Source organism: Ictidomys tridecemlineatus, chromosome 1 (assembly GCF_052094955.1).
Source record: "Ictidomys tridecemlineatus isolate mIctTri1 chromosome 1, mIctTri1.hap1, whole genome shotgun sequence".
NCBI classification, from domain to species: domain Eukaryota; kingdom Metazoa; phylum Chordata; class Mammalia; order Rodentia; family Sciuridae; genus Ictidomys; species Ictidomys tridecemlineatus.
The window spans coordinates 30,148,027-30,175,712 of NC_135477.1; the positions used below are offsets into that span (position 1 = coordinate 30,148,027).

The 27,686-nt window shown below is 41.0% G+C and overlaps 1 protein-coding gene and 1 pseudogene across 7 annotated transcripts in view; one reads left to right on the plus strand and one right to left on the minus strand.

The window, feature by feature from the left end:
- The window catches only part of Dntt (DNA nucleotidylexotransferase), a 193,361-nt gene that overhangs the window by 38,410 nt on the left and 127,265 nt on the right, over positions 1–27,686 (minus strand). The window lies entirely within an intron of this gene.
- On the plus strand, positions 22,044–22,853 carry LOC144371610 (actin-related protein 2/3 complex subunit 3 pseudogene; annotated as a pseudogene).

Sequence of the window (27,686 nt, forward strand, 5' to 3'; positions counted from 1 at the left end):
TCCCAGCCGTGGTTTTTTTTTTTTTTTTAATATTGTATTTAGAGATGGGATCTAGCTGAGTTGCTGGGACCTCACTAAGTTGCTGAGGCTGGCTTTGAACTCATGATACTCCTGTCTTGGCCTCCTGAGCTACCAACAAAACTTTTAAATGTGATGATGACTGTGTGGTTTCTCTGACAGGTTCCACCAGGTTGGAGCCAGAACTGGGTAGATCCTATTTCTCTTTTGTCAGCTGAGTGCATTAGGCTGGGCCAATAGAGGGCACTGGAGGGAGGCTGCAAGTGGGGAGAGCTGGAGAAGGAATTGGTGCTTGTGTTTGTTTGTTGCTGCTCTCAGGGTCTTCTAGGAACAGCTCTTCTGGCCTAGGAATTGGTAAAAGCCTCCGAATCTGGCACAACCAGATCCAGCTTCTTTACAGCCTTCCAAGGTACCAACACCAGCCTGGCAACATCTCTTTCTCATGATGGAAGGCTCAGCTCAGCAGGGATTTGCCTGTTAATGTGGATGATGCCCACAGCAGCAGGCAGCATCCCCTTTTCAGAAGTCTGTGATTCAGCTCCACGGGGACCCTGCTCCACACTGCCAGTTTTCAACAACCCCAGCCACATCCCTTTGTTATCCCAACCCTAGGAATGGGACATGCTTCCTGAAGTCACTCTTTTTGAGTGTCCTCTTTTTGCTTCTTTTCAGCCTTCAGAGGCCCAAATCTAGTTCTCTCTGTTGGAATCCCATGCTATGCTTTTCATTTTCCTAACTGGACCTGGACTGATATAATGTCCAATGGAAGTGAGAGTGTAAAAAATGGGGACTCCCTTATGCTGTTGGAGGCACACTCTTTCTAAAGAGAAATCTGACCTCAGTGTGAAAAAATCTTTAAGATGTCCAAATTGAGGGCATCCTGACATTTCCTTTTTTTTTTTTTTTTTAGGAGACAGACACATAAAAATTTTTGTCCCTAGATATTTGCCACATTACCTGTACAAAGAAGACTTAGAAACAGCATGAGCATCTAGTAGTAGGAGATTGATAGACTTGGTGGAGCAGTATGCAGCCACCTAAATCATCCAACTGAGACTATTAAACAACATGGGTAAATGCTCATAATATAATATTTGTACAATCAGCCTACATAGTGATAACTGTATGATACTGACTTTGACAAAGAAGACTAGAGAGACACACACAAGCCGAACATTAAAATAGTGGATTTCATACATTGTTGTGTTTATTCATCATTTTTTTTGTCTGCATGCTTTTCAGTGTTTTACAAATTTTCTACAATAAACACGAATCATGCTTGTAATCACAAAGCAATTTAGTTAAAAAAAAAAAGATTTCCATGAGTTTACATCATGTGGCCTTAGTGAAGAGTTATGATTCAAAGGCAGTCAGGTTGTCCCAAGTAAGCTAAAGAGTAGTTGACCGTGTTTCCTGTTTCCTGGTCCCCTAGCCTATGAGGCTGAAGGACAAACACCCTTGTATTCCATGTGACAGGCACGTCTTCCGGGCCATTGGCCACTGAAACAGGACACCACTGCTGGAGAAAACAGGGGATCTCTTTCCACCTGCCTTTGATAATTTACTGAAACTGGCTCTCTGAGGATGGAGTTTGTGCCTTCTGATTCCATTTTTCCTCCTCAGAGGGTTCTTTCCAATGACATCAAGTGACCCATGCTAGGATCACATTTAGGACAGTGGAAGCCATTGTGCTCTGGTTTGTCCCTTCCAAAACACATTAAAATTTGGTTGCCATTGTGGTGGCATTGGGTGGCTTCCTTTAAGAGGATGAATGCCTTTCTCGTGGGAGTGAGTACTCACTGTTATGGGATGGATCGGTTGACCCAGGAGTGGAGCCGTCCTCCATGTTTGTTCCTTCCACACAGATCCACGTGCCCTTTTGCTTTCCACCATGGGTTGAGGCAGCACAAGCTCCATGTTTTTGAATTTCCCAACCTTCAGAACTGGGAATCCAAGTAAACTTTTTTTCTTATAAATGATCCAGTCTTGGGTATTTTGTTCTAGAAACAGAAAATGGACTAACAAGTGGTCATGGCTCCATGAAGGGAGTTGTGAAATCCCTCAGCACTACCTTAAAATTGGGTCTGAGGACACCAAAGTCTCTTGTTAATTTCAGGGATTATATTATATCATGCTATTGAAGTGCCTTGAAAATTAGGAAACACGGTACCAAGGTCAGTTGTTCTTATTATCCTCATTGGCATTGCTGCCAATGGCGGAATTAATTCCATCTTACTATACCATGATTTTCTGGAGATACTTGCATCAAATGTGGAACACCTCCTCATTCCAGCCGATTGCTCAATAATTCCCAAGCACCTGGCGTCAGCCTAACACCTCCAAAGTTTGTTTTCCTTTCATGCTACTTAATGATGGAGGGCTCAGCTCCATTGGAGACTCAGCTGATGGAGGCTTTACGCGTTTGGGTCTGCAGCATCTGGGCTATGAAGCCACCTCAACCACTGCAGCAGAGAAGACAGCACTGGGGATCTTGCATCAAGAGTAAATGCTTTGCCCTGGAAATGATATACATTACTGATGCTCATAGACCATGAGCCAAAAATAGTCATCCAGCCCCTCCTAACAGCAGCAAGCATGGGAAATGCAGGGAAAATGGGATTAGGGGGAGCATTCCTGTTCCTACCATGCCCAGCATCAAGCTTAGAACTGGCTGATGGCTGTGGAGACTCCCAGCCAAGGGGCTGTCACTACATGGGTGCTAAGTCTAGGAAGAAAGTAAGGAGGTCCCAGCACCCTGAACTTCCTGCAGAAGCAGCTCGAAGAGGACCACACTGTGCTGTTCCCAGAATTCCAATTTGTTGGTGAGGTCCTGGGCAAAGATGATCTGTTCTTCCTGAAATACTTGCAGACTGACTGCTCCTCCTCTCAAACATCTGGAAGGGAAAGTCCTGCATTAAGTGTCAAAGGGCTATGCTAAGTTTGGGTCAGGTGCCCTTCCTGCTTGCCCACAGCAGCACATGCCATCCTGTGTTATAATTGGACTGTAAATATGCTGTATTCACAGCTGAATCCTTGGTACCTAGCATAGTACCTGGTGAGGTAGGCACTTGTAAATGTTTGCAGAACAAATTAGAATTCACACGTAAGTTGCCATTATTAAGCTTTTACACCGTTTGTGCAGCAAATATATGAATCTTCTCTCCTAACTGCCTTTCTCCACCCTACGCATTCCCACCTGAATATGGCTTCAATACAGGCAAGTAGAAAACAGGAATTAAGGAGCCAGTCTATTTGAACTGAACATTCAGACATGAGCTGTGTGACCTTAGTTGCAAACCTTTCTGTGCCTCAATTCTCTCATCTCGGCCAGAGGGATTATAATAAAATCTATCTTATGCAGGCGAAATGAGCATTTCAAAGAGCACTGGCATACAACGAGTGCTCACCACTGTTCATGGGTAGTAGCAGGGCTCAAGCTTCTCTTTTCCCCGCTCATTCCATGACTTCCTAGGTATTCGTGCCAGAGCACTTCTCCATGGTCTTTTGCTTTCCCTGAATCCATAAAAATAGGCTGTCAGGCCCACTCAAGAACAAACCCAGGTTCTCAGTGAGACTGGAGGGTGTCCTGAAATGATTCCCAATGTGGTCCTCAGGGAATGTGAGCTTCAAGGAGTATTCAAGGTCAAACAAAAAGGTCTGCAGTGATAAATAAAATGAAAAGGGCTGGGGATGTTGCTCAGGGGTTAAGCACCTCCAGCTTCAATGTCTGGTACAAGGAAAAAAAAAGTCTGCAGTGAATTAAATTTGAGGAATCCAGACAAACTCCATGCAATATGGGTTAAAACACTGCAGGTCTCGTGAAGCCCTGCAGTAAAGAAACCTGGTGAATTTTGTTCTGCCCAGCATATTCCCAACTTGTTTGTATTTTGTTTGTTCCATGGAACCTTTAGAACACCCTGTGGAACACAGTTGGGGGGCTCCCCAGTGAGATGAGCTGGAACCACCTGCCACCAAGCAAGCAGGTGTGTGCGCGGAGGCAGTTTCCTGAACTGGTGCGATTCTCAGCTTCGGATTTGCCCAATAGCAATCACAGTGCCGACTTCACAGCATGGCGTGGGATGGATCCGGTTACGTGAAAATTAGCACCTGACCTCTGTGGGTGCTGGACCTGCTGCTGGCAGGCACTAACCGGTGCTCTTGCCTGGTTGGGTAATGGAAGCTGAGAAGAAGCAGCACTTGTGATCCCTGTCCACCACTATTTCCCTTCTTAGTTTGATACTGATTTTTCTCCACTTGGGGTATTAGATGATGTCCACATGATTGTTCTTAGAGACCTCCGTGGAGTGTTGGTGGAAAAGTGATGTGTCTTCTAATCAACAAACATTATTTTTATCCTTAGGAGTCCAGCCGTTGTTCTTTGGAAGGAGTCAGTTTAAACGAGAAAACTTCTGTTTCCGGCAGTTTTATTTACTTTTATATCAGAGACCCTAGTTCATCTATTGAGTTCAAGCTGTAGATCTGGGAACTTTGCCATCCCTGATTGTGTGAGCAGGGTCTTGTTTTGGTTTTTGTACTGAGCACCGGCTTCCTCTGTTGCCTGAGCAGCTGTGTTTGGTTTCTGGCAGCAGGTGTCCCTGGAGTTTAGAACCGCCAGGAAAACTGGTAGAGTTTCTTGTGTAATAAGAAATCTTGGAAAATTTGCTTCTTGCCATTGAGAAGCGATATGTATCTTTACACATCGAATCTATCATCTATCTATCTATCTATCTATCTATCTATCTATCTATCTATCTATCTATCCTAGACACCTAATAAGCACAAGGAAATCTTATATTTTAGTTAAAAAATAGGTTTTACCTTCACTCACAAAGTGAGAAACAACAGAACAAGGGAACTGATGGAAACAGCTTAATTGTGATCTCTAGTCTTTACTCACACATATTTATTAAATTTCAGCTGATGACAAAACAATGGGCTACCAGCCTGAGCATAAGGTATGAAGTGAAAAAGGCACAGGTATGTGCCTCCGGGAAGAGTTGGGATAGGAGAGCTGGAATATTATTTGCAAAGAATAAATTTGGGAGCTATGGAAGGTGCTTGAGCCAAAGCAAACTGTGACCAAAATGGGGCCTTATGAAATTAATCAGGCAGAGAGAAGTGAGGTGAGCTGGAGACAGGGAGAGAAGGGGAAACAGGAGAAAATCGTTCTAAGATGTGAATGGGAACAGCCTGAAGTGAGATGGCAGTCTGAACCTGACACCAGGCTGAGCTATTGGTCCTTCGTTGGGGTGGGGGTGGGAGGGTGCTATCAGCCATGGCCCTGTAGACCTGGAGGTAGGGATGGAGGTGAGGATCAGCTTGGGGAGCGAGGATTATAACTGGGGAAAGTTTTAATTTTTTTTTTAAAGAGAGAGAGAGAATTTTAATATTTATTTTTTAGTTTTCGGCGGACACAACATCTTTGCTTGTGTGTGGTGCTGAGGATCGCATGCCAGTGCTACCACTTGAGCCATATCCCCAGCCCCCTGGGGAAAGTTTTTAAGTGTGTGTGTTGCTCAACAGGGAGGAATGGGCTGGAGATAAGGGTGAGGAAGTGAAGCAAGGTCAGATGTCAGTGGCCAGCTTTCAAAGCTCCAAAACTCCAAAGCTCCTTAGCACTGGCGCTCCTCTGAAGCGCTGGCTGGCCTGACACATCACTGCCACCAACTATGACATCCACTTCATCATTGGGAAGCTGGAGAATTCGGCTTGATTCCTCAGCTCCAAACTTTAGGACCCATAAAAATTAGTGGGGAAGTTTATGATATAATAACCTACTAGTAATAAAGGTCTTCCGTAAGGTCTCCATGACATGCCCCCTCTTCAGAACACCCTGGACATTTAGCCGGTAGGTTCGCAGCCCCTTGGGAGGGGAGTCTAGCAAGGGGGAAGCCGGAGACGTGGAGACCCAAAGCTGAGACTCTGGCTGGGGCACTATTACAAATGGTCAGGAGAGAGCAGATGGAACTTGAGAGCCAGCCATTCATTGAACGGTTGTTATGGTGCCTACCATGTTCCCAGAACTGTTCTAGACAATGGGCGTACAGACTGAATAGAGCAATCACTGTGTTCCAGGAATTTACATTCCATCAGAAGGAAATAGAAAATAGGTAAAATAATTACATAAACTACAGTAGGCCAGGTGGTGTAAATGCTGTGCAGAGAGAGGGGTAGGACCTGCCAGGAGGGGGTGGGGGTGGTAACTTAGTTATAACTAAGTTGATTCAAGAAGGCTTTACTGAGGAGGTGACCTTTGAGCAAAGACCTGAAAGAAATTAAGAGCAGTAGGAATGGGGACCAGAGGATAAATGTGTCAGGCCATGGAGGCAAGTCAGGAAAAAAAATTTTTTTAAGAGAATTTTATGATCATTTAGATAATGAATTGGAAAACAATAGGATCATGACCCAAATTGTATGGTTCATGGAATTAAATCCAACTTGAAATGTGTTTTACTGTTATGGTTTGAAAACAGTCTGTTGAGTATTTCAGCTGCTCTTTTCTGGGTTTGATGGGGCAAATTTGACTCCACGGTAGTATCTGCAACCCCAGAGGTTTGATCTGGTCTTGGGTGAAATGAATGACAAATGGAAGCTGACGATAAGGTGCTTCAAATCCCCTACTTTCTCCTGGTCTCTTTGCAAGAGATGCTTTTCCCTTCCTGCTCTAAATGTTCATCATCAAGGTCACGATAGCCCCCTGTAGAGGACGCTTTGGTGTGGAGCCCCCTTAAGGACAGACTTGCTATGAGTCACCCATCTATGGTCAAAACCCTTCCTGGGGCCAGCCCACAGCAATTACTAGTTGATTTTTTAGGGGCCGGGGGAGATTATGAAGGGCAGGCCATCTTGTTTCAATGGGTGACAACTCTTCAGACCACCAAACTCCAGCATGTCCTATGAGATTGGCCGCAGTATGTGGGGATTGTATTGTGGTCCCTCCCCTCCCGCTGCCCAATCTACTTCCTTCACCGCCCCACAGATGTTGATCCCAAGCCCAACCCTAATGCCTCCTGCACACCAATCCCCATCTCAGGGCCTGCTTCCCGGGGAGTTACACACTTTTAATACCCTATTTTATTCCCTTTCAGTCCCTACCTACCTTTCTTTATGTGGACAAGTGGGGATTATCTTCCCAGTTAGATTTGAACCTTCTTTATATGTGTTAAGCACCTTAGCACAGGGCCTTATACATAGTGGACAGTCCCTAATAATAGCTTAAGAACACCATTTCTGCTTCCACCCAGAGAGACCGATGGGAATTCTGTCAGGCCCACAGTCGTTTGTGCCAGGATATTTCTCTGAAGCTGGTTTTGCTGGGGATGGAGCCAAAACCCCTCTCTTATTCCTTGCCAGGAAGTGAAAGTCTTTTATTACCACCTGGGAGGAAAAAGGGGTTCAACGGCCCAGCAGAAACAACTCACATCACAAATGTGATACCAAACTCAGTTCTTCATGCAAAAAAATAAAAAATTGAGAAATGTATTTTAAATGTTTGTTTCTCAAAGAGACTAATTCTAGTGAGGGGAGCAGGGACTCATTTGCAATACAGTAATTTTTTTTTCATAAAGTCTTGTGAGTAATTGTTTATTTTCTAAATTGTCAAAAATGTCCCACCCAGTGTTGAAAATTGTGGAGACAATAGCTTATGGTTACTTGCTAAATGTTGTGATGATATTTAACCAAAATGTTTTAACTCACACCAACTATTTGCTACTGTGATGCAAAGGAGGCTACTTTCAAAAGACCTCAGGCTTGTTGGTGTCCGAGGAGGTAAATCTACGTTCTACTCAGTCACACTCTGTTAGAAAAGGTAGAGGAGCAGAGAGTCTACAGTAAGAGCTCCGCTGAAGGAAGGGGTTTGCCTCAGATAGCTTGCAATGAGGGTCAGGAGAGAAAGTAAATCCAAGAGCAGGTTGGTACCTCTGAGAGGAAAAGTAGGCAAATTCCATCCATTAGAGTCTTCCAGCTCGCTATGGTGTCTTCTTCAGGTCAGGTTGTTATAACAAAAATGCCCTAGACTGGGGCCTTAAACAATAGAAATTTATTTCTCCTCATTCTGGAGTACCAGTTGACTGTTCCTGGTGAGGGCTCTCCTGCTTTGTAGACCACTGATAACCACCTTCTCGCTGTATCCTCATGTCGTAGAGGGAGAGATCACCAATCTCATGTCTCTTTTTATAAGGGGACTAATCCATTGGCTGGGGGCTCCACGCTTGTGACCTAGTAAGCTTGCTAAGTCCTCATGTCCAAATACCATCACATTGAGGATTAGGGCTTACTATGTGAATTATATTTGGTAGGTTGACACAAACATTCAGTCCATAGTAAAGGGTGAAAAACAAAAATGTTGCTGATTTGTTACATGCATGCAGTGTTATATAATTTTGGGGGTGTGTGCTTAAACTTCTACCCTGGCTACATGGTACAACTACCTTAGCCTTTAACAATGACCAGGCCCCATAATAGACCAGTGGAATCCAAATCTCAAAGAACAAGGGCACAATGGGGGATCCACATTTTTTACAGGCTCTATAAAATCCTCTCTTGCTGCCAAGGCTTTGAAACTACTGGTTCAGAATATTTGTGAAGCATGGCTGAGATGGACACCTCCACTTGGTCTTCCTTTATGTAAAGCTAAAAAAAAAATTATAGATTTCTTCCCTAGTCTCCCCCTACCCCTTGTTTTGGTACTGGGGATTAAACCTAAGGGCCTTCTACTACTGTGCTATATCTCAGCCATTTTTAATTATTTTATTTTGGGACAAGGTCTCTTTAAGTTCTAGAGGCTGGCCTCAAATTTGTGATTCTCCTGCCTTAGCCTCCCAGGTTTCTGGGATTATAGGGATGCACAGCTGAGCCCAGTTCCTTACTCCTTCTTGATATTTGGGTTTGCTAAGTGAAATAACTGCTTTTAATTGGTGGAGCATTTTCATCAATACTGTGGGTAACTTAAACTTGTACCCCTGAGCACTCACCAGGTGGCAGCAGGCAGGAAGGTATCACCTTCCCTTTGAGTACTGGCTTCACATCGTCAGCCATGCTCTGAAACATTGTACCTCTATGCCACAAGGACAGATACCCTTGGGGAGAGGGAGCAGAATTCTGAATGATGTTAATCTCCTGGAGTCATCCAAGCACAAAAAAATCAGAGTCATATAATGGGACACTTGAAAGATTAGATTGGACTGAAATGACTAGATCAGACTAAACTTTAGTTTTTATGCACATCCCAGCCAGAAGAAAGGAAAATCAGTTCCTCAGTAGATAAAATAATGAAGCTCATATTTCCTCTGTACACAGAAGGTAAGATAAGTGATTTTGCACCAGAATCAAGAACTTGCGAATCCACACACGTGTGTGTTGAACCAAGCACACACTGTAGACCGAGGCGGTGTAAATGAGGACTCAGAAGCACAGGCCTGCATGGCAGCGCCATTCTGATGGCAGGGAAGGGATTTACAGCTTCTTGGGAGCAAACCCTGATGAACACATCTGAGAGGAGCTGCGAGATGAACCTGTCAGTGGTGTCATTGACAAGCCACTTTGCCTGGGAGCTGGTGGCCTGTGAGCAGGCCAGACAGGGCTTCCTTTCCAGCACTGGCCCTGGGCATGGATGTTCTTTCTGCTTGTCACCACTTGGTGTCAGCATTTTCTGTTTAAAAAGTCTCTGGGCTGAAAAGCAAAAGTCCCTGTTGGAGTCTCCAAGTCCAGAGTATCATGAACAAATGACTTCACTTTGGAAGATTTCAATGGCCTTCCCTTTAGCCTTCACTGTTTTGGATTCTGCTTTGTGAGCTTCTTCCTTTGTGAAATAACTTTTTTATCTGCAAAGGCCAATATCAGGATTATGATGTTGACACTCACACATTTGACCAACACATTTTTCTGTTTTGTTTTTTTTTTTTACTTGATCAACAAACGTTTTTCCCCCTCAGAGTTCTGGAAGCTGGCAAGTCCAAGATCACAATGCTAGCAGATTTGGCATCTGGGGAGAACCCACTTTCTGGCTAGTAATCAGCCTCCTCCTTGCTGTGTCCACGCTCTCCCAAGCTCGCCAGCCTGCCGACACCTCAGCCTGAACAACACATTTTGAGGACCAGTATCATGTAACACAGGTCTCTCCACCTCCAAGCTTTAGGGATTCTAGCTGATAGCACAAACAGGGTGGAGACAGCAGTTCTGTAAATATAGAGGCTGGCCTAGGGTTATGATTGCTCTGCCATTTAGCCGCTTTGTGACCGAGGGCCAAAAAGTTGACCTCTTTCAGTCGTGATTTCCTCATAATTAAAAGATGCCTAATAGACATTTTTCTTCCAGTTTACCATGAAAATTAAAGGAACTAATAGACATAGCACAGAGGATTTTTAGGGCAATGAAACTACTCTGTATGACACTACCATGGTTATTACACGTTTGTCCAAACAGCAGAACAACCCATGTACAACACCAAGAAGAAGCCATAATGGAGTGTGGACGTTGGATGATGATAATGTGTCAGTGCAGGTTCATCAACTCAGGTGGGGGATGTTGATAATGTGGGAGGTTGTGCACAGGTGGGGCAGGAGGATTATGAGACATCTCTGTACCTTCTACTCAATTTTCTGTGAACTTAAAACTTCCCTTAAAAAAAAAAAAAAAGTTCAGGGCTGAGGATACAGCTCAGTGGGTACAGTGCTTGCCTCCCATGCACAAGGCCTTGGGTTCAATCCCCAGCACCACAAAAACAAAACAACAACAAAAAAGTTCATTTTAAAAGAAGGTGTCACGTGTTGAGATGAGTGCTCACTGATGTCTATTTAATGTGTAGGTAGAGGCCTGTCTGACCTCCTGGTCCTTCAGCTCCAGGGCTGTGCCCATAGCCTGAGGTTTAGGTAAACTTCAGGCTCCATCAATGACATGGACAATTTGATGGCAAGTAATTTGCTGAAATCCTCCATCTGTGCATTTAAATCCTTATAGAAATCTTCAAATTGCTCTTTGAGGATGTAGCAATTTACACTCAGATTATATATTGCAAGGAGAAAGAATTCATTCTCTTACATACTTAGCATACATTGTGTTACCAAACTTTAAATTTTAATTTTTATTATTATTATTATTATTATTATTTTGCAAATCTGACATCTGGAAAAAGATATTCCAGTAGATTTTTCGTTTGCTTTTCCTTTAATATGTAATACATTGTGCATCTTTATTTAAGGGTAATGGGTATTTCAATAAGTCATCCATTTATATCTTTTGCATATTTTTCGACTGGATGTGTTGTGTTTTTCTTCTTGAGTTCTGGGACTAGTTTAGATATTACAAAATTGGCCCTCTCATGTGGGAAGGGGAAGTCCCATGTTCTTGACTCATTTTTTAATAGTTTTATTTTCTTATTTCAGTATTTAATCCACTGGAATTTATTTCTGTGGATCAAACGAGGTATTAGATGCAAGTTTCTTTTCCTTTGGGTTGCTTCCTCGCTGTCCTAGATTCTTTAATTAAGTAATTCATATTTCTCCAGGGATCTGAAGCCTACTCAGATTTTGAAAGAAGAGCAAAGGTCAATGACTTCTAAATTCAGCAGCAAGAGGATGTGTAAGCTGCAGAGATTTACAGCAGTTCTCAGCCCTTTCTGTCATTTGGAAAAAAAAGGAGAAATAAATGTGCATTGAGCTGAAGATATAGTTCAATAAATAGCTGTGTGGGAGAGTGGAAAGAACCTGGGCTCCCAGATCCTAACTTCACTTCTCATGTTGACTAAATCTGGGCAAGTCACATAACTGCTCTGTGCCTCAGTTTTCTCCTCTGTCAAATGGACCTAATATTAGCAACTGTGCCATAACATGGTGTGAAGTTCAAGCGGGTATGTGAAAGAGCTTTATAAAGTGCTACCGGCACATTTGTTGTTATTTGAATTTTTACAAGGCGGTGCAACATATTTCCAGTCAACTTACGCAACACAACTCTAGATTTTTGAAAGTTTCAATGTTCTTGAAATATTTTAACTCCTTTAAGGAGGATTAGTTTATTTCTCCTTGGTGGTGAGTATTCTTAGGCTTGCTGCTTTTAGTTTTTTCCCCTCTTCTAACAGCATCTGAGAAGGGGCAGTGCTGGGGGTTGGGTAGGGTGACTGGGAAGTTAGTAGCATCCTTTGGGTTTCAAGGGAGGATGATGGTTAGAGCCGCAAGGGCATCAGTAAGGTGATTGACAGAGGGACCGAAGATAGGGAAAACCACTGGAGATTGTATAAGCTACTTGCAGTCTTATAAATATGATTGTTTCCCTAGAAAATGTGAAAATGTTCAGTCGTATAATTTATAGCAGCATTTTGTGGACAGTACAGAAAAGAGCAAGAGTCAGGCCATGCATGGCTGACACACAGCCTTGCCCTTTTTAGTAGTTATTCAATCTTTCCAAGTTCAAGTTTTCTCATCTGTGCCCAAAGGGTTGTAAAGATAAAATTCCTGGTGCTCAGGTGAATCATGATGGGGGATTGGATTGGACGATTGACGGAAAAAGATAAATTTCTTGATGGCAGCTTGTATTTGCTCTTGGGAAATGCAGTGGAATCTAGCCGCAAGCCATCCAGCAACTGGAACTTTGACGTTCTCCATTTCCTGAACCAACATCATTCCTCACTTCAAAGCCAATAGAAGTCTGGACAGAAGATGCCACCAATATCCTGCCAATTTAGCAAGAAAGGACAGAGGACTATGACTGCATTATCACACAGGGAAGGCATAGTGTCAGGAAGACAAAGGGTGAGGACATTGGATGGGGTGTAAAGAGGAGGTACTTGGAAATTGCAGAAGGACCAGGACAAAGTGAAACCCCATTTAATTCCAACCATGAGACACTTAATGGAAAATGTGACCATGATTTGATTTGTTGGAACCAGAGAAACCCGTTCTCCAGAATCTCTCAGCTTTATCACCCCTTCCATCAATCCAGCTGTCAATTACATCATAGCTAATAATCAGTTATGTTCTCAGTCGCTCAGAGGCTAGTCATATATTTCAAATGCTTTTGGCCCCAGGGGGAAGGTGACTTCAAAATTCCTTCCACTATTTGCACAATTTAATTCTGTCTTACTAAATTATAAAATTCAAAGATGGGTCACCCAAAACACCCTCTCCATCGGTTGGTCCAGGTGCTTTAATGAATGACAACATTTTCTGTGTCAGTTATGGTAAATAAGTGAATTCTCAGGAAGTATATTGGAAACCACCACAGGATGTTGACACTTGTTTTGGCGGGGGCGGGGGGGGGGCACATTACTTAATTTTCAATGTGAACTTTTTGTTCATTCCAGACCAGCCTAGAGAACTGTACAAGTCTGTGCTCTCATTAATAAAGACGCACCAGCAGGACCAATTCCATGGGTGTGTGACTTGCTCAGTCACCCAGGGCCCCCGCACACAGCAGAGCCCCACGCTTGGCTCACTGTTCTGCCACCTTCGTCTCGAAATCCCTATAAATTGTTGTATCGGGGGCCTCACGTGTTCCTTTTGCATTGGATCCTAAAGAGCCCATAATCAGCTCAGCTCACTGGGAAATACTGGATTTCATTCAAACTGTAAACAAGTTTGTAGAAAGTTTAATAGCATTATTAAAAAAACATAGATCTATGTACATAGAAAATTATATACAAGTGTTTACAGGGACAAGGCGTCATCTTGCCAATGTTTATACATAGGACATGGATCTTGAATAACACCAGTAAGTAAGTAGTTTTGAAAGGAAAAAAAAAAAAACTACAGTTAAGTTAATTTCTTTGGTTCAGGGGCATTAATTCTAACCACGTCATACCCTATGATTACAGGAAGTGAGAGAGAAATAAAGAAACTGAGGAGGGAAGGTCAGTCAAGGGTGTAGAAGAGAAATAAGAATCAAGAGGTGGGAGGGTACAATGCAGTACTGAGCCCAGCAAGCAGCTTTCTTTCAATGCCAAAAAAAAAAAAAAGCAATTGATCACTCTTCTGATGTGTGAATTATCTGATGATTTATAAGGGAGACAAAAGTATGTGCTATCTTCATTATGTGGTTTTTAATGTTTTTCTTATTCTTTTTGAGGAGGGGTCTGTGCTTGCTTTGAAGCAGACTAGAAACCTCATCATGACTATTTCTTTGGATGGTTGAATTCAAAGGAAAACCAGCTTGTGTGGGTCACTTTGATCTCTGATCTCCCTGTACTTGGAAGCTTGCCTTAATCTGTAATGATAAAATTAAAAAACTAAAGTAACCTATTTTCTTTATGGTGCTAATATGTATCTTTTCCCCTTACATTTTCAGTATTGCTCTTTGATTTATTTATTTTTATTTTTGACTCTAGCCATTTTTTAAGCCAAGTGTTCTTTGAAACCGATATATGATTCTGTTGCTTTAAGAGGTTTTTTTTTTTTTTAAAAAAAAGGTCACACTTGGTCAGTCTAAAAATGCAACACCTGGTGCTCTTATTTAGAAATTCTAAGACACACACACACACACACACACACACACCAGTCTTTAGCACTGAAGTGTGCAAAAACCTTACAGGAAGTTCTTTGCTTAAAAGCAGTTGCAGTTGAGTTCAATCATTTATTTGTAAGTTGAATGTTGGGCTCTTGAAAGCACTTTTCCCCATAGAAGCAGAGCTATAAATGGTGCTTTGGTCCCCAGGCTCAAAAGACTGTTGTAGAAACGTCTTCCCTGGAGATGAAAATAGAAAACGGTTCTGTGGCAAGAGAGTAATTGAGCCAAAGAGAAAAGCTAACAAAGCGAGAACCTGTGCCTTTGGATGCCATGTTTGAGGACAAGTGGCTTTCATCCCAGATGTGGTGAGGCAGCTGGAGATTCCCAAGTGGTCCAGACTCTTTGAAGATTCCATTGAAAACCTGGGTGTCCTCCATGCAAGGGTGCACCAAGCGATGCTTTTGTGTGACTCCCATTCTGGTTTCCAGTTTTTGACTCAGAATAGAAAGAAGAGCGAGAGAGGAACCCCACCTTCCTGAGGAATTTAGAGGGTTGGAAGAGGAGAGGAGGCGCGAAGGAAGCTGGGTGACACTGAGGGGCCATTGCTCCCGTGGTGCCCCAGGAACATCAACTCTCCTCTGTGCTTCTCTTGCCTATGTGTATGCAAAGGTCCAGCTCACACACCCTCCCTGGGAGCTGTCCCCATTTTCCTAACTCCCCCACTAGCCCTCAGCCCAGCCTTTACACATCTCTAGGAATGCACACATCACATCATTTTGCAATTATTTGTTTGAATATGTGTTCTCCACTAACCTAGGAGAAAAGAGTGAGTCATTATCCTTCCAAAGGGGAAGATTAGAGACTGGGGAAGACCTCTCATGTCAGGGACTACCCATCTCACTTCACTTACCAGGAGCCTCACTGTCCAACATCATGCACATTTTGTCTAAAATGAATGGATGAATGAGACCTTGAGGTTTAGGGGAGATTGAGATGATGTGTAGCCTATTACTTTACAATATTTTGTGGTAATACTACTATAAGTTTTCCCCAATAGCCATCTTCTCCTCCTTCCATTGACAGCTCCTGATATTCATGTGGGTATGACCCTAAATCTATAGGTTTGGGTGGGCCTCTCACCTAGCTTCATAATGGAGATCAAAGCATCAATTTCCCCCAGCCCTGGTGTTCAGTTCAGAAATGGAGATGTGACCAAAATATCCAATGAAATTGGATCATCACTTTGTCTGAGGGTATGTCTCCATTCCCTTGTACTTGAACCTGGGCCAGAGTGGTGTGTGTGTCAGTGAATGGTTAATGACTGGCTCTTGGGAAAAAAAAATTCCTGATTTGTAGCATTTGCCAGATCCTGTGGTAAAAATACTTCTACTATGACTGATTTTAAGTTCCCCCATAATGTCAGTGAACATGAATTTGAGAAGAAATGTATAGTAGCACAACATTATTCCATTATTATATAGATGGAACAAATGTTAATAATCTCAAAAGCATAAATAAAAGTAAAATAATGAGGAAGAGGTGAGTGCAGAGTATTTATTACCTTTCTTTTAAAAATAATTTATTTAATTTCAATCTTATGTTGTTGTTGTTGTTTTCCAAATAATGGCTGTGTTAATAATAGGTTCACAAAATTCTCAAAAAGTTAAATTGTCTCTCAGTGGATAGTATGATTTGGATCCAGCTACTCACTGAAAAAGCCATCTAGCCACTCTGAAAGAAGGAACTAGCCAGGAGGTCCAGAAAGTGTGGGGAAATGGTCCTAACCATAGTATTTGGGCCTGAATTCTCCTGCCTGCCCAGCCACAGGACACTTGGATTACTCAACTACTTACTTTCTTACTTAGTCCAGCCTGAGTTGGGTTTTCTATCACTTGTGGTTTTCTCTTAGGACAAGAGAAAATATCATGTATTTGATACTTAAAGTCAAGTGACTTATCCTCTATCATCTTATTGGTGTGCAGCAGGTTGAATATTTGCCCCGGGAAGATGTGTCTATGCCCTAACACTGGGAACCTGTGAATGTCACCCTTTTTGGAAAGGGGGAGGTCTTTGCAAATATAATTAATTAAAGATCTCAATTTGAAATCATGATATATTAAATAGATGAGTTTTAAATTCAGTAGCAAGTATTCTTGCAAGAGACACAGAGAGAAAAGACCAGGGGAAGACAGAGGTCGAGGAGTTACACAGTCACAAGCAAGGAGAGCCTGGAGCTACAAGGAGCAGGAGCGGAGGGTTCTTTCACACAGCCCTGCGGACAACTCCATGCTGGACTTCCGGCCTCCAGAACTGGGAGATAGTAAATTTCTGTTGTTTTAAGTCACCAAATTTGCCATACATTGTTATGGCAGTCCTATGAAACCAACACAAGGTGGTATTATTTTACCTGTACAGTAAACAGCTTTTAAATTTTTACCCTATTTTTAAAAACAAATAAAAGATCTATTTAGAAATCAGGAAAGTTTAAAGTAGACATGACAGTCATCTGGAGATAATTATTGTTAATGTTTCTGTGTTTTGTGTGTTTTGTGTGTGTGTGTGTGTGTGTGTGTGTGTGTGTGATTATAATGTGACTCATTAACTATAATCGTCCATAAATTATCTGGAAAATTTCAAGTCCGATTTCTTTATGGTTTGATTTTCCCATATCACCATAGATTATTTGGAAATATTGTTTATATTGATTATTCTATTAAATATTGTTTCTAAATATTGTTTTCTATTCATACTATGGATAGATTACAATTTGTAAAATTATTGCATTATCATTGGATATTTACATCATAGAATCTAATTGTGTACTTTTATAAATAATGCTTAACTTAGGGAAAACTTCAGAAAATTTTCACTTTCTCTTAAGTACATGAACATTTTAAGAATTTTATACACATTACTAAATTACTTTAAGAAATTCCTATCAATTTATAGTACATTTTTCAGCAAGAGTACCCATTTAGCAATGTCCTTTGACAAACTTGAATATTATTAATTTTTAACTAATTTTGATAGGTTAAATTGGCATCTTATACTTGATTTAATTTGCATTTCTGTGCTTTAGTAAGACTGTGGACTTGTTTATATCATTATCAGCCACTCATACCTCCTCTTTTGTGAATCAACCTTTTATGCTCTTTATTCATGTTCTTGTGGGGTATTCTAATGTCTTCTACTTACTAATTTGAAAAAAAATCTATATAGTTATGTTATAGGTGATCCATATATATCTACTATATAAAGTGGGTTTCTATTTGTTCATTTATATGCAGGATCTTTCCATCTATAGAGGAGCAGAATATTGAAATCTCATGGGCCAGGCAGTCATGGTCTGGGAGGACGATGGTGATCCACTTGGTTCTCATTCATTTTAAGGCCACCACCTACACTGTTTGACATTTCTGGTCTGTCAGTCTTTGATTTGCCATTTTTTATGAGGGAATTTGAATTCTTTCACTCAGATAACTAGAGCTCAGAGATGTGAGAACTTTCTTAAACCTTTTTGCCACAGGAGCCCAAATTATTTAGTTCAATAATTTAAAACACATGAACAAAATAATTTTTTTTTATAAACAATCGGCTTCCTTGTTCTGATTAAATACATCTCAACCACAGATGTGTTCTTTGCCAAAAAACAAACAAACAAACAAACAAATACCCCCAAACAAACAAAAAAACACATAATAATATGTGAGTTGGGAGTAAAGAGGTTTTAGTTCTTTCTACTCTGTTTGTTTGTGTGTGTTTTTTTCTGGTTTGGAGTCTTTGTCTGAAATGGACTTTTACAGACCACTTCACTCTCTGGGGCTTGGTTTTCTTCTTCCCTGAGGTTTGCCAGATAAAATACATAATACTATGTCATATTTGGGACAGGCTTTTACTTAAAAAATCATTTTTTTTAATCTAAAATTAAACTAGGCATGCTGCATTTTCATTTGCTAAAGCTAGCAACTCTCTCTAAGGCCTATTCCAGGTCTAACAAATGCTATGAATGCAGGACCGTGAATGTAGTCTAACCTCAGGACACTCTGCAATGGGGCAATCAGAGTTCTGTACTGCAGGGGATGACGTCCTCCAGAGGAGACTGATCCAAGGATGGTGATAGAGGAAGATTGGTGAGGCCTGGGAAGGCCAGGGATTTATTTGGACCTCCTGGGGACTAGGGAAAGAGTTTGGACATACGTAGGTAAGCCACCTGAGTGGGATCAGGGAAGCAACATGACAGAGACTGTCGCATTGGAGTTCCATGCAGATGATGAGTTCCAGGGGAGGCAAAAGTTTGATTCCTCAATCTAAGGACAGACATGGTAAACAATTTTCTGCTGAAGTGTCACTTTGAGTACTTCCTGGATGCATTTTGAGAAGGATGCTAAGTCTATGCTCAGGCTCTATTGGAGAAGTATTGTGGTCAAGAAGCAAGATTTTTTCATGGCCACATAGTTCCTGTTCCTGCATTAGCATTAGAATTTCAATTATTTTAAACATCTATTTGATTCTTAAATTTGAACAGTAGTTGCATCTCACAGCTACTACTTTTTATTTCATAGTTTTGTGGATGTCTTTTAATAACTTTCATATTTAATTCAGGAAGTTTTTGTAATTTATAAATAATATTCTAGTTTTATGTTTGCTATAAAAAAAGAGCAAAGAAATAGAATACAGTCCTTTCACAGGGGTGTTTATAATCTTACTAAAGTAATGGAATATATAGTATAGCAAATACTAAAGAGTTGGTTTATGGATAAACATCAAAACTGTAGTCCAAAAATGAAGAGATGGCCGGACGCGGTAGCACAAGCCTGTAACCCCAGCGATTTGGAAGGCTGACGCAGGAGGATCACAAGTTTGAGGTCAGTCTCAGCAATTTAGTGAGACCCTGTCTCAAAATAAAAATAAAAAGGGCTGGGGATGTGGCTCAGTGAAAAAGCGCCCCTGGGTTTAGTCCCCAGTACAAATAAATAAATAAGTAAATATGAGAAGAAGAGATGGAGATCAGAGGAGTAGACCTGAATGAAATGAGACAAGCTTCTGAAAGAAAGTAGGCATTGAGTGAGATTTGGGAAGGCCACTAGAAATTAGAAAATGGTTAAGATTGGGATTAATACATGCAAGATGGAAAGACTATACCAGATGTCTCCCAAGCAGGATTTTCTTCTCCTTTTATGAAGGCAGCATAGGAGGAAGGCTTGTCACTGGCAATTCCAATGCTCCCAGTGACTCTTTAGAGGGGACTAAGGAGTCGAGACATTTGGAGTTCAGCCATTTTTAAAAAATTCTTACATGAAAATTTCAAATATGTGGAAAAGATGAAAAATGGCACAGTGAATACAGACACCCATCAACCCGCTTCAACCATTGCTAACATTTTTTTCTAAACCATTTAAATCATAGACATCATAACCCTTAAAACTTAAATCCTTCAGTGCATGTCTCCCCCACCCCCCCAAAAAAAAACCCTAATAAGGATTTTCTCCTTCATTACCACAATACCATTATCAGGCCCAAACACATTAATAATTCCTGGATACCTAATATTCAGAATATTTCTCCAGCTGTCCACAAATTATTTCTGTAGTTGGTTTCCTTAAACCAATATCCTATTTAAGTTCATGCATGGCATTGGTTGTCACGGGTCTTGAGTCTGATTTAATTTTGAATATTTCCTTTACTCCTCTCCCCACTTTTTTAGAAGACCAAGTAGTTGCCTTGTAGACTCTCCACATTTGGAATTTTTTTTTTTACTTTTAATCTTTTTTTTTTTTTTTTTTGCTGTCAAGTACCTTTATTTTATTTATTTATATGCAGTTCTGGGAATCAAACCAATCAAACCAGTGCCTCACGCATGCTAGACAAGCGCTCTACCACTGAGCCACCACCCCAGCCCTAACATTTGGAATTCTTAAATGATTACTATTTCCTCCTAATGCTGCCCAACTTGCTCTTTTATCCCCTTATTTTGTAAGTTTCAAAGGACCTTGTATTCCTTGTGTCCAGGAATATCCAGTTTACAGCTTGGGCATAGCATGCTTGTTAATCATTCACTCCCCAGAATGCTCTCATTAGGATGATTAATTGTATGTCCACTCTATGGAAGGTGAAAGGTAAATCTACAAGTTAGACTGAGAGTGAATATTTATGGCAAGAATACTTCATAAGTGAGATGGATGTACTTAGTTTCATAACACATCAGAAAGCAATATGAATACTGTTGAGTTTGATCATATGATTAAGGTAATGACAGCCAGATCTCAGATCTGAAAAGGTCAACTTTGCAGTTAGCCAGTGATCTCCGGATGAGACAGATGGGCTGTGTTACCATTGGAACATTTCAACAACTCATTTTGGCATTAATTGATGGTGGTCTTTGGCTCAACCAACTATTTATTTCAGGTTGCTAAATGATGATTTTTCTTATTCTAACCTTCATCCTGCAATTACTAATTAGCATTTTTCTGTGAAAGTCAAGTAGGATTTTCAATTCCTCCTTGAAATATCAGAGTCAATGCAATTAATCTAGTTTTTAAAATTTCTCATTGTGGACTTGATAAAATAGTAACCTCCAAGGTTAGCAAATGATGTTTTTAGTTTTATTATTATGGACTAGTGGATTTTTATTTGTTTGAGGTTTTATTTTATTATTATTATTTTTTTCCTGTGGTACCAGGGATTGAACTCAGGGGCACTCGACCACTGAGCCACATTCCCAGCCCTATTTTGTATTTTATTTAGAAACAGGGTCTCACTGAGTTGCTTAGCGCCTTGCTTTTGCTGAGGCTGGCTTTGAACTTGCAATCCTCCTTCCTCAGCCTCCCAAGAGGCTGGGATTACAGGCATGTGCCACCACACCCGGCTTGTTTGAGGTTTTAAAATACAGTCATTATTCTTTTGAATACTCAAATTATCTCAAAATTTTCTCCTGGAACCCCCTTCAAGGAGTTGCTCCTATGTTCTTCTGACATCACTATCTTTCAGCATCTCTTTGCTTTCTGAGGAGAAAGAAAAAATAAGAGGGCTCAGGTTCATTTTCTACTTTTCCCACCCATACCTGAAATCTATGCTGTCTTCAACAGGAGCCCCTGCCCAGTTTTGGTGGGGAATCTACTCTTTTCTTAATAAAAGTGTGATTGAGCATTTTTCCATGTGTCTAAAATTTGAAATTTCATCACTTCTAAGAAGTTCCGATGTTTAGTATTAGTTAATCATGATGCAGCTGGATATTTCCAACTAAATTTAATATTACCAAATGTTTTCTTCTTTGAATTTGTGTTCATATTTTTCTTTATTAAACTATAAACCTTGGTTCCTACTAATTTTTGTACTATATGAAAATCACCTCAACAATCACTCTACATATTTTTCGACTAAAAATACAAAAAACTAAGCACAGTCTCTTTGCAGTTATTTTCATTGTTGAATACATTTCTCTGAGAACTGTGTTCACAGTTACTTGAAATAATTCTCCTCTGTGAATACATTATGGCTGAAATTTATTTTGTTTCTGTTTTTTTTATTTTTAAGGTTTTTTTTCTTTTTGCTTTAATTCTATTTTTAGGATATGTCACACAGTTACCTAGTTTAAATGTCAGAAATTGAGACCGGAAGCGCAGCGCTTTAACTAGATCTTGCTCCTCTGAGTCCAAACCCCAGCGCCGCCAAGATGCCGGCTTACCACTCTTCCCTCATGGACCCCGACACCAAACTCATTGGAAACATGGCCCTGTTGCCTATCAGAAGTCAGTTCAAAGGACCTGCCCCTAGAGAGACAAAAGATACAGATATTGTGGATGAAGCCATCTATTACTTCAAGGCCAATGTCTTGTACATTTCTGAGTGTCTAAAGAAACTCCAAAAGTACAATTCCAAAAGCCAAGGTGAGAAAGAAATGTATACCCTGGGAATCACTAATTTTCCCATTCCTGGAGAGCCTGGTTTTCCACTTAATGCAATTTATGCCAAACCTGCGAACAAATAGGAAGACGAAGTCATGCGAGCCTACCTACAGCAGCTAAGGCAAGAGACTGGACTGAGACTTTGTGAGAAAGTTTTTGACCCTCAGAATGATAAACCCAGCAAGTGGTGGACTTGCTTTGTGAAGAGACAGTTCATGAACAAGAGTCTTTCAGGACCTGGGCAATGAAGGGCGCCTGGGCAGCCAGTCTCCAGCACCTTGGGCAGCATTTCACAGCAAGATGTATTCGACCCTTTGCCTTTATCTCTTAAAGTTTTATACAGAAGCAAGAAGAGAGCATGACTACTTGAAAAGCTCTTGATCAAGAATTTGGGGGTTGGGGTGAGTTGTTGAAGGATAACTTGAAATTTTATGCAGTATTAAGCTGGTGCTTAATAAGAATGAATAATAAAGAACTTTCTAACGTTTAAAAAAATGTCAGAAATTAATAAAAAAGAGCCATAAAATCTACCTACATCCTTATCACTTTAGCTCTATTTCCTGTTTCCTTCTGTCTCCCATGGGTGACAATTTTTATTAGCTTCTGATTTACCACTCCCAAGATTATATCTGCAATAATAAGTGTGTGTGCATATGTGTATACATATTATATGTATATACCAAAATTTATACAACCAGATCCTACTGACAGACATTTAGGTTTTCAATTTTTTTGCTATTGCCAATGTAACTACAATTATCAATTATATGCAGATGTTGCATGTATATATGTGTGAAGGTGTCTCTTCAGGATAGGATCCTAGAAGTGATTCCTGGGTCACAAGGCAAATGCAAATAATTTTGTTATGTATTGCCCATTTCACTTCTCAGGAATGTGACACTTTGCAAGCCAAAGTGTTTCGTCAGAGGGGGCTGGGGTTGTAGCTCAATGGTAGAAAGTTTGCCTTGCATACATGAGGCACTGGGTTCCATCCTCAGCACAATGTAAAAATAAATAAAGATATTGTGTCCATCTGCAATTAAAAATATATTTTATAAAAAAGTGTTTCATGGGCTGGGGATGTGGCTTAAGCGGTAGTGTGCTCGCCTGGCATGCGCACGGCGCTGGGTTCAATCCTCAGCACCACATACAAACAAAGATGCTGTGTCCGCCGAAAAATTCTCTCTTTCTCTCTCTCTAAAAAAAATGTTTCATTAGAGCTTCAACAACATTCTATCATCAGGCTTTAAGATCTGCAAAATCTGATATGTGAGATATTTCGTCAGCCTGGTTATAATTATCTCTCTCTTAATAGAAGTGTGATTGAATATCTTTTCATGCATTTAAAGACCATTTTTGTTCACTTTTTGTCTAGGGTTTTTTTTGCGGGGGGCGGGGGCGGCGGAGCTGGGTTTCTCTCTCAACTTTAATGAGCTCCTGATCCACTAAAAAGAGTAGCCTTTTATTGTAAAACATAATGTAACTCTCTACTGCCAGTTTGTAGACCCTATATATTTTATTTATTTATTCGCAATTTTTTAAGTTGACCCTATATTTTTTGATGTTGCTTATGATGGTATTTTTTTGCATGAAAATCTTCTCTATTTCTTTAGCTAAATTTATCAAAATATTTTTTCATTACTTCTAGATTTTAAGTCATAATTAAGGTTTTAAAGTAATTTAACTGTGGTTTCTTCACTTCTTATATTTAGATCTTGGATCCATTGGGTGTTTTCCATGGGAAATGATTTGAGGTATAAATCTGATCTTTTGTCTTTTTCCTAATGGCTTTATAATTTTCTCATTTGTTAAAAAGCCCATCTTTTCTCCATTAAGTATTCACACTCATAACAGGCTTCGTTTCCTTACATTCTCCAATTTATGTCTGCATTTTCCCTGTAGTTCCATTGGCCACACAGCAATACCACCATACTGTACTGTTTTGTCTTTTTGGTAGTATTTTATTTTATTATTATTATTATTACTTTTACCATCCTGTTTTTACTAGATAGGCTTCAATGTGCTTTAATATCTGGCTGAGCGAGGCCCTTTCTACCCCCTTGATCTTCTTTATCAGGGTTTTCATGGCTTTTCTTGCCTGTTTATTTTCATACAGAAACTTAGAATCCACTTGTCTAGTGCCAGCCTGAGCAGAGCGGGAGAGTCCTATTGCTATTTCAAATGGGATACATTAAACTTTTACATCATGTAAATTGGAGAGAATGGACATCTTTATAATGCTGAATCATCTATCCAAGAACATGAACTATCTCATTTGCTCAAGTCTTTCTTTTATTTGGGGACCTTCTGAACCCACATGGACGACTTGAGTAGGAAGACCAGAGACTTTTTTCATCAGATAAAAGGTAACAGGAACAAACAGCCACATCCTGTGCTTTTGAGGACTTCTCCCGAAGGATAGGGCCTCCACTGTTGGAGGCCACGAGCCTTGTCTTGGTTTCCCTACTTCTGAGGTACTCATCACAAGGCCAGAGAACTCTGCCTTTCTACCCTTTCCTGCTCTTTGGCTTTATGGTGGCCTGACTGTTGAGAACCACCTGGGCTCCCGGTGGCCTGTTTCTGGATGGCTGTTTTGCATTAGTGGTTGGGTCATATGACTGATGAGAGAAAATGGTGGTTTGGTGGCCAGTCTGACCAGAGATTGTCACCTACTAGGAATCTGTGTGGAATAAGATGGATCATCAAGGAGTCTCAGTCACTAGGAGTGTGCATGGCATCCATAGTGGTTCTAGAAGAACAGAAAAGCCTCCAAAGCCCTAAAGAAGGGTCTGTTGTTAGAAGCCTGAGGGTGGGCGTGGGTCTAGCTTTGAAGTAGCAAGGGGCGAGGCCAAGGCTCGAGGGAGAGCAGGTGATGGCAGGAACCTTTCACAGGGTGGTGGAGAGATGAAGAAGACACACAGGCCAGGAACTGTCCGTCCCAATAGGCTGCTGCAACATTCTTTTCAACAGGGCTTGGATCAGCGCGATGAGTACAGGCTGTTTTCATCTAAATTGTTCCCTTAAAATACAGGGCTTACTCCAGGCCAGTTTGATAGACAGAATGTTAAGTTTACTACAGATAAAATAGAGAACTGATAGAAACTGTCATAGAAAGAACAACTTTGAGCTTAAAAGGGCCCTTGCTCATTTGCTCAAGCTTCCTTCTTCCTCCCTTATTGCCTCTCCTGCCACAAAAGAGGAGAACAAACTGCTACCAGCCTCAACCGCACTTCCTTTTCTGTTTGTCTCCCGATCCTCTTCTGCTATTTTCCTCCACTGTCTTGCAGGCTCCTTGGCCTCCTCCCAGCGCATCTTCCATCGGTGCCCTTAGCTGGCACTAGCTGAGAATACCAGCCTTGGGCCTGACCATTGGCAAAGCTCCTGCTCCATTTTCCTGTGTCAGAGAGCGACTGGGCTTTGGTTGCTGCAGAATGCGCCCCCTACCCCTTCCCAAGAAAGGGGCACCAGAAAGGAAAAGAGAATGAATGACTTGGGGGTTAGGGACCCCAGCTGATGGGTCAGGAAAACCGGGTGGATGTAAATCGTGTCACTTTCCTGAGGCTCAGACTATCTTTAAATAAGAATGATAATAGTAACCCCCACAGGGTTGTTGTCAGGCTGAACATCACGAGAGTAGATGATGGTTCTGCGTAGGAGCAGACTGAGTAGTACCAACACCACACAGTGCCTTCTTCCTTTTGCAGTTTGTTTTAACTGGTCCTGCTGGGGAACAGCAGTCGATGGGTGGTTATAGCAGAGCATATAGGTTGAACTGGGACTGACTTCCCCGTCCCAGTGAGAACTAGGAAAACCTCCAGATTTTTGTAATTGCCACAGCCATCCATCCCCTCCGTAGGAAGCAGTCTTATAAAGAGAATCAAAGAATTCTTTTCTGGAAACTTTTGTTTTGGCTAGTGCTAGAGAATTGCCGGTTACTTTGGCAATGTTCAGATTCCAAGTCAAAAGGAGCCCAAGTCCTCCTGAGTCCCTGCTCCTATGTTCTAAAAGTGAGAAGTTGAAGTCAGGGAGACTAAATGACTCACCCAAGGTCAATGTCAGGGCAGGGCCCTCACCAAAGCTCTCTCTTGCAATGGCAGAGCCCTGTGATTAGCAGCTTAGACTGTGGAGACAGACTTGGGGGGTCTGAATCCCAGTTTTTCCATTGATAAGTGGCATAACTGTGGATCAGTGACTTACCCTTGCTGAGGACGTAATATAAATGTCAGCATAGTAAAGGAAACACAGGAGCATTCAATAGCATGTGTTGTAGTTTTCCTCCAGAGATGCGAGAGAAAGGACCCAAGAGTGATCTGGTTCGATCTTGTCCCAAGATCCAGGATAATCTGTCATCTGTCAAAGCCTTGTCATCTCACAGAGTTGACTTAGATTTAGGCATGCTATTTTGGTTTTCCCCAATAATCCTAAGCCATGTTTTCTTTTTATTAAATATTTACTTTTTAAATAAATACCTACAATATGGGTGAGATATAAAAACATTAAAATGAACATTTATGCCCACCATTCAACTTAAGACATAGGCCACTGCCATTGTTTGGAAACCCTATGTGCCCCTTCACTCCAATCTCATTCTAAGATAACCGCACATCTGACTTTTACATTTATTATTCTCTTTGTTGGTTTTGCTGCATATGTGTGTATCCTAAATAACATTTTGTTTTATATGTCTCTAACCTTAATGTGAATGAAATCATACTACCTAAGCTTCTTTAGTTTGTCTTTTCTCCTCAAATTATTATTTATCCATAGTGATATATATGAAGTTCATCAATTTTTACTGTTGAGTAGTACTCCATTATGTAACTATGCCACAATTATTTTTCTTTTGAGGGAAAATTGGTTGTTTTTTTTTTCTTCTAGAACAGTGCTTCTATGAAAATGTGTGCACATGACCTTGGCCTACATTATTAGGAACACTCACATTTATGATCTATACAGCGTCATAGATATGTTATCAAATTTACTGGAATAATCCCAATTGTTTCCAGAGTGATTACACCTTATATTTTATTTCAGGTTGGAAGTGTCCATTTGTCATCTGTCAATCTTCTGATATACTAATTTCCTCATCCATTGTGCCTGTAGATCAGGTCGGAATGCTTATCATGGTGTGCTGTTCCACATGTGCTAGAGAAGCAGGCTGTGGTCTCACCTCATTTATAAGTCACCAAGTGTTCCTTTCCACACTTGCACTGAACTTCCTGGTAAGCCAGTTCCAGGTGTAGAGCTATTGTGGAAGGCCTGGAACACCAGGTGGTTACACCACACACCACCCGGGGCAAAATGTCCAGTCTGGAAAAGCAGACTTTC